This window comes from Quercus lobata, chromosome 2 (genome assembly GCF_001633185.2).
Source record: "Quercus lobata isolate SW786 chromosome 2, ValleyOak3.0 Primary Assembly, whole genome shotgun sequence".
In the NCBI taxonomy this organism is placed as follows: domain Eukaryota; kingdom Viridiplantae; phylum Streptophyta; class Magnoliopsida; order Fagales; family Fagaceae; genus Quercus; species Quercus lobata.
Window position 1 is genome coordinate 13,235,621 of NC_044905.1, and position 18,017 is coordinate 13,253,637.

Below are 18,017 nucleotides of genomic sequence, written 5' to 3' on the forward strand. Positions count from 1 at the left end.
AAATAAACATGTGTTATAACATAGGCTTAAAGGAGTTTGAACACTCTAGCGTCCATGACCTCTTTAAGGTATGTTCATATTCCTTTCTCGTCCTTGTTCATTTAACAATTTTTCTTCGTTTAACCATCCTCAGTTTTTTACCTATTTATAGGCCATGTCAAAGTTTATGGCAGCGTCCAGACAGGCAACAGAACTGGACAAGAGGAGGATCTTGTTGGAGACAAGGATTCAAGAAGTGAATGCCGACTGCAAAAAATGGGCTGGGGTTGCTGCAAAAGCTAAGGAGGAAGTCACTGAGCATAAAAAGTTGATCGAAGAGCTAAGAACTGATGCACTGGAGAAAGATACTCGTATTGACCATTTGCAAAAGATGAACGACGAGCTAAGTGCTCGTCTCTCCAAAGCAAAAGAGGACACTATGGCTGAATTCAAGTCGTCCAAAGTGTAAACGAACACCCTGGATCGTAATTATGCAACTGGTTTTGAGGACTTCAGAATGGATGCTATTGAGAACTTCCCTGAAGTTGACTTTAGCTCAATCAAACTTAACCTTGCTACTGCCACTAGTTCTCTTATTCAGACCAGTTCTGATGACGTCAATGTAAAAGACGATGCCAGCACTCAGCCACCCCAAGACGACCCCAATGCCAATGCCCCCTCTTCTTAAGGACGAGACTTTCACTCTTAAACAATCTTTGTATTTGTTTTCCTTTTATTTGGTTTTTGTTTGGTCCTCTGTTTTGGGACCTTTTTATGTAACTAAAGTACACTTGCCTCGTCCATGGTTTTAGGACGGGTTTTTTAAACAATAATTTCAGTTTTTTGACTTAACAAGGGCTTTTGGACGTAGGACGTCCACCCTTTAAATGAATGAAGGTTTATTTTCTCTGTATTGATGAGTGTTGTTATGCTGTTATTCATATCAACTCCAGCTTTGGCTCGTCCATGGCGAAAATATATATATTCTTCATATTATTTTGGTTAGTCTAACTCGTCTTTGCAGGTAGTATTTTTATTCAACTTTATTTGTCTCAAGACTTACAAGCTGATTCTACATACTATCCAGTTTCTTTTGCCTAACTTTTCACTCGTCCAGAGGTTGGATTGTTTCAGTTGGCTTTTGATTCTCGCCTTTAAATTGGACGAAAATGCTCTATAAGGCTTTTCCTCGTCCATGAGTTGGACAAGTGTGCCTAAGCTTTTTCCTTGTTTTACTCAGGAAAATTTAGACGTTACATCTCTACGTCCAGAGAATTTATTCGTCTTGAATCTTTCAGCCCCCTTGTGGGTTAGCTTGGACGAAAATAGCATGGAGATTTAAAATTCACACAACATTTTGTACATAACATAAATATCGTTTACAAATAAGGCATATGCATACTAATGCCTTTTTTATTTAATAAGTACAAACTCCATAACTTCGTCCATAATCATAACACAACATAATAAATAATAAAGTAGTAGTATCAAACACAAACAGCATCAAACATAAGTAGAACGTAAGTAGACGGACAAAGTCCAAGCTCGTCCATAGTAATACTTCGTCTAGGTTTACTTTTACTGATAGTACCTTCTCAGGTGCTCCACATTCCAAGGATGTTCCAATTTTCTCCCGTCCAGGGCCTCCAAGTAGTAGGATCCTTGCCTTTTATAGTTGATAACTCTATAGGGTCCTTCCCAATTTGGGCCCAATTTCCCATGTGCTGGGTTTTTGGTTAACAAAGAGACCTTTCTCAGGACAAGATCTCCTATGTTGAAACGCCTTGGCTTCACCATTGCATCATACTGCCTAGCCATGAGGTTCTTGTACTTTGCTACCCTATGCTCTGCGTCTGCCCTTACCTCGTCTATCAGATCGAGGTTCAAACGGAGTTGCTCCTTATTATCCTTGTCTTGATACATCATCACCCTGTGATTGGCCATATGTACTTCTACAGGTATGACTGCTTCGCTTCCATAGGCTAGCTTGAAAGGAGTCTCCCCCGTAGGGGTTCTCACTGTGGTCCTGTACGCCCATAGAACACTTGGTAACTCGTCTGGCCATATTCCCTTTACCCCCTCAAGCCGAGTCTTGATGATTTTCAACAAGGATCGGTTTGCAACTTCAGCTTGGCCATTGTCTTGGGGGTGTGCAGGTGAGGAATAATGATTTTGAATTCCGAAGTGTACGCAGAAGTCCTTGAAGAGTGCATTGTCAAATTGTCATCCGTTATCAGACACCAATACCTTGGGCACTCCAAATCTGCACACAATGTTCTTCCACACGAAATTTTTCACATTTTGTTGTGTGATATTTGCTAACGGTTCAGCTTCCACCCATTTGGTGAAATAATCGATGCCCACTACTAGAAACTTCATCTGCCTTGTGCCCAGAGGGAAGGGACCCAAAATGCCTAGTCCCCATTGTGCAAAGGGCCACGGTGCCATCATCGGGGTGAGGTACTCTGATGGTTGCCTGGGGACGTTACTAAACCGTTGGCATTAGTCGTAGACCTTGACGTATGCTTTAGCATCAACTTGCATATTTGGCCAATAATACCCCGCACGAACGACCTTGTGGGTAAATGACCTGGCTCCTGAGTGATTGCCACACGCTCTTTCATAAACTTCTCTCAGTACGTAGTTTGCTTCGTCCGGAGCCAAGCATCTAAGATAAGGTTGAGAAAAACCTCTCTTGTATAGCACTTCGTCCATAAGAACGTACCTAGCCTATCTCACCCTCAACTTCCTATCTTCGTCCTTCTCTTCTGGTAGTCGTCCGTCTTTCAAGTATGATATAATCGGGGTCATTTAATTTCCTCTGCTCTCCACCTGTTGTACTTCTGGGATATCAATACTTGGCATATACTGAATTTCATCAAATTCGTCCATAGATTCATTTGCTGAGGCTTCTTTTGCTATGGTATTAGCTTCCATGTTCTCTTCCCTTGGGATTTGAACGAAGTCAACTTTTTCAAATCTTTTCATAAGGCGCATCACCCTACTAAGGTATTTCCTCATCCGTTCTTCCTTTACTTCATACATCCTATTCACTTACCCCATGATCAACTGTGAATCCCCCAAGACGAGTATAGACTTGGCTTCCACAGACTTGGCCAATTCTAGCTCTTTGAGAAGGGCTTCATACTCGACTTCATTATTAGTTGCTTAGTACTGTAGACGAACCTTATGTTTCAGTTTGTCTCCTTCTAGGGAATGTAGGACCACACCAATTCCACCTGCATGCTGTGTAGATAAACCACCCACATGGACGACCCATCTCTTACTATCTTCTGCTTCATCATGACTTGGGGTAAATTCCGCAATGAAATCTGCTAGGGCTTGAGCTTTTATGGCATGCCTTGGTTGATATCTAATGTCAAACTTACTGAGCTCTACAACGCACTGGATTAATCGTCTTGCAGCTTCCAGTCTATTCATTGCCTTCTTAAGTAGATGATCTGTCATGACATTAATAACATGTGCTTAGAAATAATGCCTCAGCTTCCTGGAAGCGGTTATCAATGCAAAGGCTAATTTCTCCATTTGTGGATACCGTCCTTCCACTTCCCTCAATGCCTTACTTGTATAGTACACAGGTCCTTACACTTTATCTTCTTCTCTTATCAATTCTGAACTCACAGCATGCGGGGTTACTGCTAAGTATAAATACAACTCCTCTCTCACCACGGACGGACTCAGCAAAGGAGCCATGGTAAGGTATGTCTTCAGGTCTTCGAAAGCTCTCTGACACTCATCGGTCCATTCGAATGCTTTTTTAAGAACCTTAAAAAATGGCAAACATTTGTCAGTGGCTTTAGAAAAAAACCTGTTAAGTGCAACAACTCGTCCAGTGAGAGATTGGATTTCTTTGGTATTTTGCTGAGGCTTCATGTCTAGTATTGCTTGAATTTTATCAGGATTCGCTTCAATTCCCCTGTGGGAGACCACAAATCCAAGGAATTTCCCTAATGATACTCCTAAAGCACATTTGCTAGGATTCAGTTTCATGCGATACTGTCTCAGTGTGTCAAATGTCTCCTGCAAGTCATCTAGATGCCTTCCCTCATCCTAACTCTTCACCAGCATGTCATCTACGTAGACTTCCACATTCCGCCCAATCTGCGGACAGAACATGTGGTTGACCAATCTCTGATATGTTGCCCCTGCATTCTTTAAGCCAAAGGGCATCACCTTATAATAGAATAAGCCTTGACTGGTGACAAAGGATGTTTTCTCTTGGTCTGCCTCATCCATCCTTATCTGATTGTATCCAAAGAACGCATCCATGAAGCTAAGCAACTTGTGGCCCGCAGTGGAGTCTACCAACTAGTCAATGCGTGGCAACAGGTAACTATCCTTGGGGCAAGCCTTGTTTAAGTCAGTGAAATCTACGCACATTCTCCATTTGTTGTTTGCCTTTTTGACCATTACTACATTGGCCAACCAATCCGGATAGTACACTTCTCGAATAAACTTCGCCACAATCAACTTTTGAACTTCGTCTTTGATAGCATCATCTCTCTTAGGGGCAAACACCCTCTTCTTTTGTTGTACTGGCTTGAAGGAAGGACATACATTCAGACGGTGGGTAATGACACTAGGGTCTATACCCGACATGTCTTCATGACTCTAAGCAAACACATCAATATTTTTCTTCAAAAATTGGACAAGGTCCTTCTTAATCTTTTCTTCTAGATCTACTCTAACCCTGGTACACCTCTCAGGGTTATTTTCATCCAAGAAAATATCTTCCAATGCTTCGGTAGGCTCTGCTACAACTCTCTTTTCCTCAATATTCATGGCTTGAACTTGTTCGTCCATGGCCAACATGGCCAGGTAACATTCTCTTGCTGCTAGTTGGTCTCCTTGTACCTTCCTTACTCCGTGTTTTGTTGGAAACTTGACTGATAGGTGGTAAGTAGAGGTAACAGCCTTCCAACTATTTAAAGTTGGTCTTCCAATTATGGCGTTGTAGGAGGATGAACAATCTACCACAAGGAAGTTCACATTCTTGGTGATTTGTCGTGGGTATACCCCCACTACCACTGATAAGGAAATAGTACCCACGGTTTGTACCTTCATTCCACCAAAACCTACTAGGGGGGAGTTTACTGGACGGAGCTGGTCTCATCCTAACCTCATCTGCTGAAAAGCTGGATAATATAAAATGTCCGCCGAGTTTCCGTTGTCCACTAGCACTCTTCTAGTTGTGTAGTCAGCAATAAGTAAGGTGATGACGATAGCATCATCATGTGGGTGATGAATTCTCTCAACATCTTCATCTGTGAAGGTGATTGCTTGTTCGTCCGTGGACCTTACTCTCGGTGACCGTCTAGAAAGTTGGACACTCTGCACTACCTTCAAGTATGCTTTCTTGGACTTGGACGACTGGCCTGTCGAACTTCCTCCTATAATGACTCTTATTTCTCTAAGCGGTGGTCGTGATGATTCTTCCATCTTCCCTTTCAGTTTCTCGTCCCTGTGGTCTCGTCCAAGGAAATTCCTCAACTTCCCTTACCTTATGAGATTTTCAATTTGCTACTTTAAATCGAAACACTCGTCTGTATCATGACCATGATCCATATGGAAGCGACAATACTTGTTCTCATTGCGCTTATTGGGATCTCCCTTCATTTTCTCCAGCCACTTCAAGGAAGGATCATCCTTGATCTGCATAAGGACCTACTCAAGTGGGATGTTCAAAGAGGTATATTGCCGGTTCCGTGCTGAAGAGCCTGGCTTCTTATTATCTCGGTCTTTCCTTTCTTCCATCCGTCCCTTCTTTGGACGAGAGCCTTGCTCGGGATGGTGACTGGGGTTTGCCTCTACTCTCTCAGATCTCTTCCTTTTCTTAGCAATGATCACATCTTTTTCATTCATAAAATTTTGAGCCGAATGGACAAGTTCGGCCATGTACTGAGGCTCTTTTTCATAGAGTTTATGTATAAACAAATCCGAATTCACCCCATTATGGAAGGCCGCTAATAGGAGCTTATCATCTACTTCGTCCACACTCAGGGCTTCTCTGTTAAAACGGGTGATGAACGATCATAGGCTCTCGTTCTCTCCATGCTCTATAGTCAACAAGCTGGACAAAGAACGCTTGTGTCTTTGTCCCCCAATGAAATTATTAATAAAAAATTTGCTCAACTCTTCAAAAGAACTTACCAAATTCGAGGGTATTTTTCTAAACCAAACTTATGTTGAGCCCTTGAGAGTAGTAAGAAAGGCTCTACACATTATTTCATCGAGAACCCCTTGAAGATGCATGGTGGTCTTAAAGGTGGCAATGTGATCAAACGGGTCTCGTGTTCCATCATACAAATCCAGAGAAGGCAACTTGAACTTTAATGGTAGAGGGTGACCGTTGATGGAAGCCGTGAAGAGGGAATTAGTTCTGTGGACCAAATCTTCTATCAGATTTACCCTTCTCATGTTCTCTTTCATTTCCTCCATGACTTTCTTCATTTGGTCCATCTCTTCTTTCAAGTGTGGTACCGTTTGTGAAGTGGTGCCTCTTAACTGACTTCCAATTCAGTATTCTCTTTATCATCATGACTCTGTGTTTGTCCTCCTCCTTCACGTTCTTCACGTGTCTACCTTCTCAAATTAATCTTCATTCTTAACTCTTGGTTTTGGCGAGTCAACTCCACCATTGCAGCCGCCATAGATTGCACATGTTGGACAGATGATGTCTGCATGACCGGTGTAGATTGGCGATCGCGGTTAGGGTTGCTTGAAGCATCTCTGCTTCCCTAATGGCCTGGGCTAGTAGCCCCCGATCTAGTCTGAACCATCAACCTTTTGTCACGAAAAAGAAAACTGTAAAACAATTTCTGTTCCTACAGACGGCGCCAATTGATAATTCCTTGGAGATCAGTAGGTTGATAAGTCTCGGGTGCTGATGATCTTAGGGCTGGATCCTGAAAACAAATACTAAATCAGAGGAGACCGATGGGGACCGGCCAAAAGTCCTCCGATGATGAAGTTAGCGAATTTGGTATTCTCAGTGATAAGGAAGTGACTTCTGAAAATAAAATGTCTGAATGCCTTACCTTCTCATCAAAGAATGCTTATATAGCATGTGTGGAGCGGTTCTGTTTAATAACCGTTCCTAATGTCGAGGAGTCCGAAGAATTTGGAGGTAACTTCCATAACCACCATGGAAGTTACCTCAGTTGGACGGCTTGTTCCATAGTGGTTAATGAAGAATTTGGCAGTTAGTAGTTCAATCCAATAAACTCGTCCATCTTTCATTAAGGACGGACGAGACTATCAAGGATGGCTCATCCTTGTCCAAATGATTAAGGATGGATAAGCTCCCCATGGGATCAATAGGTTGATAAGTCTCGAGCGCTGATGATCTTAGGGCTGGATCCCAAAAACAAACACTAAATCAGAGGAGACCGGTGGGGACCGGCCAAAAGTCCTCTGATGATGAAGTTAGCGAATTTGGAATTCTCAGTAAGAAGGAAGTGACTTCTGAAAATAGAATGTCTGAATGCCTTACCTTCTCATCGAAGAATGCTTATATAGCATGTGTGGAGCGGTTCTGTTTAATAATCGTTCCTAATGTCGAGTAGTCTGGAGAATTTGGAGGTAACTTCCATAACCGCCATGGAAGTTACCTCAGTTGGACGACTCGTTCCATAGTACTGATAATTCCTTGGAGATCAATAGGTTGATAAGTCTCGGGCGCTGATAATCTTAGGGCTGGATCCTAAAAACAAACACTAAATCAGAGGAGACCGGTGGGGACCGGCCAAAAGTCCTCCGAGGATGAAGTTAGCGAATTTGGAATTCTCAGTGATAAGGAAGTGACTTTTGAAAATAAAATGTTTGAATGCCTTACCTTCTCATCGAAGAATGCTTATATAGCATGTGTGGAGCGGTTCTGTTTAATAATCGTTCCTAATGTCGAAGAGTTCGGAGAATTTGGAGGTAACTTCCATAACCGCCACGGAAGTTACCTCAGTTAGACGGCTCGTTCCATAGTGGTTAATGGAGAATTTGGCACTTAGTAGTTCAATCCAATGAACTCGTCCATCTTTCATTAAGGACAAACGAAACTATCAAGGACGGCTCGTCCTTGTCCAAATGATTAAGGATGGATAAGCTTCCCATGGGATCTCGTCCGTCCAAAGACGGACGAGGTTAACAAGGACGCTTAGGATAATCACCTCGTTTGCCTGGTTCGCCCTAACTGGTCTTTCATTGGACGAGCCATATGGACGAGTTCAGGAGTTGGTGTTTTTTGTGACACCATCAACTTTAACATTTGACTTGAACAACATGTTTCTTGAAGTCTTAAACCCATCATAGATCTACCCAATTACAAGTAAAGTGCATTTTGTCAAAAGATTAGCTAGTTACATTAAAAATGTCCCTAACAATCTCCCCCTTTGGCAATCCGTGACAAAACCACAACAAAACAAGTAATCATGAGAGAAGTCTTAAATCACTAGACTCATAACCACTTGTTGGATTACAAAACAAATCTAACCCTAACATGAACTTTTGAAAAACTTTGCAAGAAGAGAGTTCATGGTACAGTAGAATTTCACAACTTGTCTTTCTAAAACACTTAAACAAAACTCATCAAGGCATTATGTGTGAAACAGAAATAAAGATTGCATACATAAAGAAACATGTGTATAAAGAGAGAAAAGAAACAATACGTGTAGAGGTAGGTGAAGAAAACATACATCATCATCATATATATGAAAATAAAGTACAATGTATGTATAAAAATGGTCACAAAATTGGTATACAAGAGGCTCATGTAAATTAATTAATTACCCACTACATCCCTCAATACTATATACACTCCCCCTATCAAAAAAATTTCCTATACTAACTCTCCCTCTAAGTACAAGATTACTTTCAAAACCAAAACTACTTCCCCCTTTTGTCACGAATGACGAAGGGCAAGTCACTGAGAGGTTGTCATCTTGTCATCACCGAAAGAGTCAGCATCATCCTCATCATCAGGAGAGGCCTCCAGAGAAGGAGAAGGAGCAAGACCAACCATGTGAGCCTGTCGACGAGCAATGCAGCCTACTCGGGTGTTCATCTGACACATCACATCAGTGAGATAGTCAAGACGACCACCAAAGTCAGCCTGCATCCACTAAAGTTGCTCCATAATGGCCTCGAGGGTCACACCAGTTACGGAGGAGGAAGGAGCGGAGGTAGAAGGAGCTGAGGAAGAGGATGGAACAGGGTCGTCTCCACTCGTGGCTGCTTCAATTGAAGTTAGGCCTCGCTCAGCCAAACAGAACCAGCGCTGATGGCACCCATGATGGTGAAAAGAGGAGAGAGACGAATAGGAATGGAGAAGTGCTAAAGGATCCGTATGATAGCCGAACGAAAGATGAGCTTATCATGAGTAGCAGTATCCTGATAGACATTTATGATAGATGTAATGAAGTGAGAGGGAAAGTCAATGGAAAGATTCTCCATCAAAGAAAGAAGAAAACGAGCACGCGACTCAGTGATGGAGTTATAGTGAGACTGTGGAGTGAGAGTAAAGGTCATCACCATGTTCAAAAATCTTGGAGCTTTTGCAAAGCCTGAGCAAGAGGTGTGTAAAAGACCACCCCAAAGAGAAGGTTTCTCACAAAATTGAGAGATAAGCTCGTCTCTAGACACCGTCCTGAGACGCTCACAACTAGGGCAGTCAGGATGCGCTACCCTAGGAACATGCAACACCTTGGTAATAAGGTCTGAGGTAACTACGATATGTGTACCTCTGAATGTCGTAGCAAACTGAGCCACAAAGGTATCGATGGCGTGCATTTTGGAGTAAAACTCCTGAATGAACACAACCGAACACCTCTCAGGTTTCCCACAGAGGGACTCCCATCCCCGAGTTCGAATGACTTCGAGTAGAGCACTATTAGAAAAATATGACAAGATGACCTAGTGTTCCGAATCGTTAGGACATATGTGTTTCACATTAAGAACATATGTCATGATTTTATGTAATTGGCTTATCCTTTGACAAAACGCAGTTTACTTATAATTGGGTAGATCTAGGATGTGTTTAATACTTCAAGAAACATGTTGTTCAAGTCTAGTATTAAAACCATGAAGATTGGACCAAGAAACAAGTGAAGAAAAGTTGTTCATTAAAGCTGGACAGATAGCTCGACAGCTGCTTAACACCTCTCGACAGTTGCGGATAGATAACTCGACACCTCTCGATAGCTGGTGGATCGATTGAGAAAGCTTCTGTCTCCTTAACACCTGCTCGACACCTGCTCGATAGCTGTATCTGTCGAGGTTTAAAGCTCGACACCTGCTATCTATCGAGGTTACGAAAATCAGAATTTTCAGATCTAATTTTTGGGCCAGGCTTTTGTATTTGTATACAGTTTCTTTTCTCACAACCCTAGACCTATATAAAGCTTATTTTAGAGGCCGTCACATAAGAGAATACAAGAAGAACATATGCAAAAGGTGACCGATGCCTTATTCTCTCTGAAAGAAGCTACTGCGTCTTTTACGCCTTAGGGTTTTGTAACCAAGTGCTTCTTGATCTTCATTGTTGATGAAGTGAAGAACTTTGCAACCAACATCTTCTTCTAGTTGGTGATTAAGTCGCATACTGGGATCCGCATAATTGGTTTGTCATGTACTAGGATTCGTACATCAAAGGGTGGCGTTCATATATTGAAGAGTTCAAAGGTGAAGCGGTAGAAAGTTTCTGCTGTGAGTTCATCTATGGGGATTGTAGAGTCTAGGGACAAAGGTTTTGTATTAGATCTGAAACTTCTCTTTACTATAGTGGATTGCTTTTTGGGAAGGTTTATAGTGGATTGCTTTTTGGGAAGGTTTCCCCCCAGGAGTTTTACTGTGAAACTGGTTGGTTTCATTGGTTTTCCTGGGTTATCATATCTTGTCTTATTTATTTTTTCCGCTGCATGATTTTGACATGATATTGATGTTTGTTTGTTTTAACAAGTTTTGTTCATAATAAATCTAATTAACAATTTGGGTTTAAAACTTGTTAATTCTATCAACCGGGGTCTAAATTTCCCAACAAGTGGTATCAAAGCGGGTCCACTCTAATTGGATTAATTTCCTGAGTGTGATCCTTGACCCCCGTTGTCATGGATCGTGGACAATCTCTTTTGATTCCTCCTTTATTTGATGAAACTAATTATGCGTACTGGAAAGTTCGTATGAAAGTTTTTTTGCAGACTCTAGGTGAACAGGTATGGCAAGCTGTTAAAGTTGGCTGGATTAAGCCAAAGGAAGCGCTGGTGGATTGGGATAATGCAACAATCATAGCGGAAAATTTTAACAGTAGGGCCTTGAATGCCTTATTTTGTGGGGTGACTAATGAGGAATTCAAGAGAATATCATCCATAGAAGTTGCCAAGGAAGCATGGACCATTCTTGAGACCACTTATGAAGTTACCAAGGCAGTAAAGACTGTGAAGCTTCAAAGACTCACTAGTAGTTTTGAAGAAATAAAGATGGAGGAGGATGAGACCTTTGATGAGTTCTATGCTAAACTCATGGATATTGTGAATTCTGCCTTCAATCTTGGAGAATCTATTGCGGAATCCAAAATTGTTAGGAAAATCCTTAGGTCCTTACCTGAAAGATTCCATGCCAAGATCACTTTCATTGAAGAAGTCAAGGACATTGATCAAATTCCTTTGACTGAGCTTGTAGGAAACCTTCAAACCTATGAGATGGGATTAGGTTTAATGGGAAAAGGTGGAAAGAGTAAAAACTTGGCTCTTAAGGGTATAGAGAAAGAGATTGAGGACTCTGAAAGTGAAGATGAAGATGAAGATGATGATGAGGATGAGGATCTAACCTTCATAACTAATGATATTATCAAGCTTCTTCAATTTAGGAAAAAGGATAAGGGCAAACCTCCTAGGAAATCTAAATCCTCTAGGAAGGATAAGAATGAAAAACCCCTCATCTAATGTCATGAGTGCAAAGGTTTTGGTCATATGAGGATAGAGTGCCCAAACTATCTCATGAAGGAAAAGACCAAGGAATCCAAAGATAAATGGTTGGTTGCTACTTGGAGTGATACTGAGAATGATTCTTCTGATGAGTATGTGGATGAATGTCGTCACGTTATGGCCTTTGCTGCCTCAACCGATAAGGTGATTGTGAAGAGTGCTAGTGACAGTGAGGATTCTTCTTCTGATGAAGTACCCAAGAAGTTGACCCTTCAGGAAGCCTATGATAAGCTATGCACTGAATTCATAAAATCTGAACAGACTTCTCATCTTTGTAAAAAAGAGCTTAATGAGGTAAAAACTGAAAAGGCTGATCTGTTAGTCAAACTAGATGAGACTACAAGATTAGTTAAGACTCTTGTTGTGGAGAACACCTCATTAAAAGAGAAGTTCAAGAATCTTGAAGTTGAGCTTAATCAAGCTAGAACTCAAATAGAGAGGATGTCTAGTGCAAAGCTTGATGAGGTCTTGAGTGCTTAAAAGCCTAGTTCTGATAAAACTGGCTTAAGATATGCTATCTCCTCCGGGCCCTCCTCTTCCACGGCTTCTGGATCAAGGACTGTCTTTGTGCCACAATCTGAGAAAGGTAATAAAGGTATGAAATCCAAAACTTCTTTGGCTAATTCTAAATCCTTTGTTAGACCTCATGTTTGTCACCATTGTGGTGTTTCTAGACACATTCGTCCTAATTGCTTTAAGTTGTATCCTCATAAGCAATTGTTCAAATAGTCACAGGTTTCCTCTCAAGGACCTACACCTATGTTTGGAGAGTTATTAAAAGTTTTGAGCTTTTTAACTCAATTTCAGGAGAATTCTAATTCTTCTATGTCCTTTAGTAGACATACTAGGACACGTGCCTTTTCATCTTCACGGCCAAAGACTCGTGCTATGTGGGTGAGAAAGGAGCCTAAGACTTAATTGTCTTTTCTATTTGTCCTCTGCTTTAATTCTTTCTATCTAAAGTGGATTCTTTTTGCTTGATTTCTTATCTGCTTTTGGAATCATACTTTCATGCATCTGCACCTTTCTATCATGTCTTCATGCATATGCATCTTTCTTTCATGCTTTCATATTGTTTGTCTGTTTTTGTTTAGTTTTTATTTTGTTTTGTTTTCAAAATAAAAATAAAAAGGAAAAATTAGAAAAATACAAAAAATAGTGTGTGTTTTGTGTACATTGGTACTTGTGTACCTTGGATGGCCATTAAAACAAAGTCTTCTAAAACTTTGTATCATTTGTAGCTTAGACGAGCATCTCTATGCACAACTAAGCAAGTGAGTTTTGTGGCTTGTGTTTGTGATGAGTACGATTAAGTTGTCTCTTAAACTTAACACTCATATCACTCTTTTTGACAGGAAGGACTAGAAAATCCTAAGAGAAAGGCATAAATAACCATCTCATCACTGTTGCCCACCAATCATAATATGACACCTATATGCTTCGGCATAGCAAAAGTGCAGTGTCAATGACATTTGTGTGCTTAGGCATAGCAAAATTGGAATGTCAAATATCATTGGGTATTTCTTTTCTCTCTTTTATATGCCCATGAATGATATGCTTAAAAGAAAAATATGCAAACGAAAAATCAAAAGCAAAAAGATCAAAAATGCTTTAAAAATGATTGCAAGCGTGTATTCTAGGAGATGTGGGAGTTATAGGATGTACCTCAAATGTGATAGTCCCCATTAAGCAGTTATGATTGTATGTGAGTTAAAGTGATTTTCTCATATCTCAAATCGTCATAACATGTATACATTTATGCAATCTTGCGATGTTTTTCACACATAACACGCAATATTCTTTGCTACTCTTGATACATGTGCAGGTACAATGTGATTTGGCCATCACAAGGTTTTACCTGTGTTAATGTATGCTCACTAAACTGTCTTGATTTGTTTTTGAAATATAAAATTGGTTAGACTCGTTTAGTGTGTGTGTGTGTTTTGCATCTTTCTATTATCTTGTCATCCATAGCATCTTGTTTATTACATTCATGCATTTTTATGGATTTCTTGTACCCCCTTGATAATCTTTGATCATCTTTATGTTTCTCGGGTGAAGCTTTCTAACTTCTTGTACCCTTTGTCAATCATGACAAAAAATGGGAGAAATTGTGAAGAATATGTGGTTTCTTTCTAAGATTCTACATGTTAGGGGGAGAAATATATTCCTTATAAGGGGGAGATGTGTTTCATCTTGTTAGGGGGAGTAGTTTTGGTATGAGAGTAGTCTATCTTAGGCGGAGAGTTAGTATAGGACCATTTTGTTAGGGGGAGTGTTGATACATTTTGAGGGATGTAGTGAGGATAGTATGTATCTTTTCTTTTCTTTCTTTTTAGATACATTACTCTTGTACATGAGGTCTTGTGACCATTTATAGACATACATTGTACTTATCTCTTTCTTTATATTGATGTATGTTTTTCTTTCACCTACCCATTCATGTATTGTTTCTTTTCTCCCTTTATACACATGTTTCTTATACTTGTATGCAATCTGTTATTTCTGTTTCATACAAAGATGCCTTGATGAGTTTTGTTTAAAGTGTTTCAGAAATACAGGTTGTCAAAGTCTACTTGCCATAAACTCTCTTCTTGCAAAATTTTTCAAGAGTTTGTGATAGGATAGATTTTATTGTACTCAACAAGTGAATATGAGTTAAGTGATTTATGACTTCTCTCATATGTTCATTTGTTTGCTATGGTTTTGTCACGAATTGCCAAAGGGGGAGATTTTTAGGACATAAGTGTTTCACATTAAGAACATATGTCATGATTTTATGTAATTGGCTTATCCTTTGACAAAACACACTTTACTTGTAATTGGGTAGATCTAGGATGTGTTTAATACTTCAAGAAACATGTTGTTCAAGTCTGTATTAAAGTCATGAAGATTGGACCAAGAAACAAGTGAAGAAAAGCTGTTCATTAAAGTTTGACAGATAGCTCGACAGATAGCTCGATAGCTGCTCAACACCTCTTGACAGTTGCGGATAGATAGCTCGACACCTCTCGATAGCTGGTGGATCGATCGAGAAAGCTTCTGTCTCCTCGACACCTGCTCGATAGCTGTATTTGTCGAGGTTTAAAGCTTGACACCTACTTGACACCTGCTATCTATCGAGGTTACGAAAATCAGAATTTTCAGATCTGATTTTTGGGCCAAGCTTTTGTATTTGTGTAAGGTTTCTTTTCTCACAACCCTAGACCTATATAAGGCTTATTTTAGAGGCCGTCACATAAGAGAATACAAGGAGAACATATGCAAAAGGTGACCGATGCCTTATTCTCTCTGAAAAAAACTACTGTGTCTTTTACACCTTAGGGTTTTGTAACCAAGTGCTTCTTGATCTTCATTGTTGATGAAGTTAAGAACTTTGCAACCAACATCTTCTTCTAGTTGGTGATTAAGTCGCGTACTGGGATCTGTGTAATTAGTTAGTCACGTACTAGGATTCGTGCATCAAAGGGTGACATTCATATATTGAAGAGTTCAGAGGTTCTGAAGCGGTAGAAGGTTTTTGCTATGAGTTCATCTACGGGGATTGTAGAGTCTAGGGACAAAGGTTTTGTACTAGATCTGAAATTTCTCTTTACTATAGTGGATTACTTTTTGGGAAGGTTTCCCCCCAGGTTTTTTACTGTGAAACTGGTTGGTTTCATTGGTTTTCCTGGGTTATTATATCTTATCTTATTTATTTTTTCCGTTGCATGATTTTGACATGATATTGATGTTTGTTTGTTTTAACAAGTTTTGTTCATAATAAATCTAATTAACAACTTGGGTTTAAAACTTGTTAATTCTATCAACCGAGGTCTAAATTTCCCAACACGAATGAACACCATGGTCCTGAAAGTTCTCAAAGAAATCTGATTTAGATTTCTCATCATGGAACCAGATGTGAGAGGGAATAGGAGACGATGACCCGGAACCTTTAAGAGGGTTTCGAGCCGAAGTAGATTTGCACTGTTTGGGTGTCATAATGCAGTTTATCTAAGAGAGAGAGAGAGAGAGAGAGAGAGAGAGAGAACAGAAGGAATCATAACACATGCTTAGGTTAAGAAAGAAAAGAAAGAACATATGCATGTAAAATGCATGAACATGTGACGTTCATAAATTAAAAGCATCGTGGGAAAAACCCAATCCAAACCTAATAGCACTTAACAAGAATAATCAATCACACACATCTAAATATGCATGAAACATTGTTATAATGCAATGAGGATGCAATGTGTGGTCATATAATATCAGATTCACAAAACCTAACCCATATATTTCACAAAAATCTCAAAAACCCAAAAACTTTTGAAAACCCCAAAACCTAGGTCTAAAAGCATAAAATGCGTGAGAAAGAGAGGATTTAGAGTCATACCATAAGAACGAGGCTTGAACTAGGCCGAAATCTTGATTGGAGTGAAGATTTGAGTGAGGGAGAGGGGTTTGGGTCTATCGAGAGAGAGAAAAGAAAATGAAATCTGAAATCACGCCCCAACGTTAAATAGAAAACGCAGCTCGATGGATTGAGATTTCTATCGAGAATTTGTCGAGCTTTAAAATTCGACAGAAGTGAATCTATTGAGGATCTATCAACGACTAAAGGATGGTCTCGATGGATCAAGGATCTATCAACCAGACAGAGAGCGAGGAAATTTGGCTCGATGGATCAAAGAAGCTGTCAAGCAAGTGTCAAGCAGGAACCCAGAAATCTCGATGGTTCAAGGATCTGTCGAGATTCTATCGAGAAGGCAGAGAGCACAAGAAAATTCCTCGATGGTTCGAAGAGTTGTTGAGGTTTCTATCGAGGCTGAAGAAAGAAAGCTTGATAAAAATGGAATCTGTCGAGCTTAAAGAAAGGGAGTTTTTCAAGGAGGAAAAAAACACAAGGAGATAAAATGCAACAAGCAAGCAACTCAACTAAAGATCCAATCAACATGTTAAGCTCTCAAAACATATCTCAACATAGAGGTAAAGCATTCAAAGATCCAAACACACACACACACACACTAAACAAGTCTAACTAATTTTATATTTCAAAAACAAGTTAAGACAGTTTAGCGAGCATATATTAACACATGTATCTCCTGTGATGGCCAAATCACATTGTACCTGTACATGTATCAAAAGTAGCAAAGAATTTGCGTGTTGTGTGTGAAACATAGCAAGAGTGCATAAATCTCTCATATTATGAAAATTTGAGATATGGGAAAATCAAATATACTCACACACAATCATAACTATTTGATGGGGACTATCAACTTCAAAGTACATTCTATAACTCCCAAATCTCCTAGAAACACGCTTACAAACGTATTAAAAGCATTTTGATTCTTTTTGCTTTTATATTCTTTGCATATTTTCTTTTAAGCATAGCATCTATGGGCATATAAGGGAGAGAAGAAATACTCATTTATGTAAGCTAAAACATCCCAATTTTGTTGTGCCTAAGCACACAGATGTTATTCATGTTTGGCGGGTTTTAGTGGTGAGATGTTTATTTATGCCTTTCTCTTATAATTTTCTAGTCCTTCCCTTTAAAAAGAGTGATATGAATCTGAGATATAAGAGACAATTTTAATTGTACTCATCACAAACACGAGCCACAAAGTTTACTTGCTTAGTTGTGCATTGAGATGCTCATCTAAGCTACAAGAGATACAGAGTTTAGAAGACTTTGTTTCAATGTCCATTCAGGGTACACAAGTACTAATATACACAAACACAAACTGTTTTTGTATTTTTCTAATTTTTCAAAAAAATATATTTTTATGAAAAACAAAAAAAAAATTTGAAAAAAAAAAAAAAAAAAAACATGTAAACATACAAAGCATAAAACTAGACTAACTCAAAAACAAGAAAGCAAAACAAACAAGTAATGCAAAAACATAAAGGGAGAGAGAGAAAAAGTGACAGAATCACTTTGAGCCTTTTTCTTTTCAAACTTTGGTTTTGGAGGAAGATCATTTCCTAGAGTTAAACCTTTGTTCCGGAGGTGAGGGGGAAGAATTGAAACCGTTCAAGTTTGAAAGGAACATGAGGGCCTTGAGA

At 39.7% G+C, this 18,017-nt stretch overlaps 1 pseudogene; it reads right to left on the minus strand.

The window, feature by feature from the left end:
- LOC115959671 overlaps positions 1 to 18,017 on the minus strand; it is a 31,289-nt pseudogene that overhangs the window by 5,395 nt on the left and 7,877 nt on the right.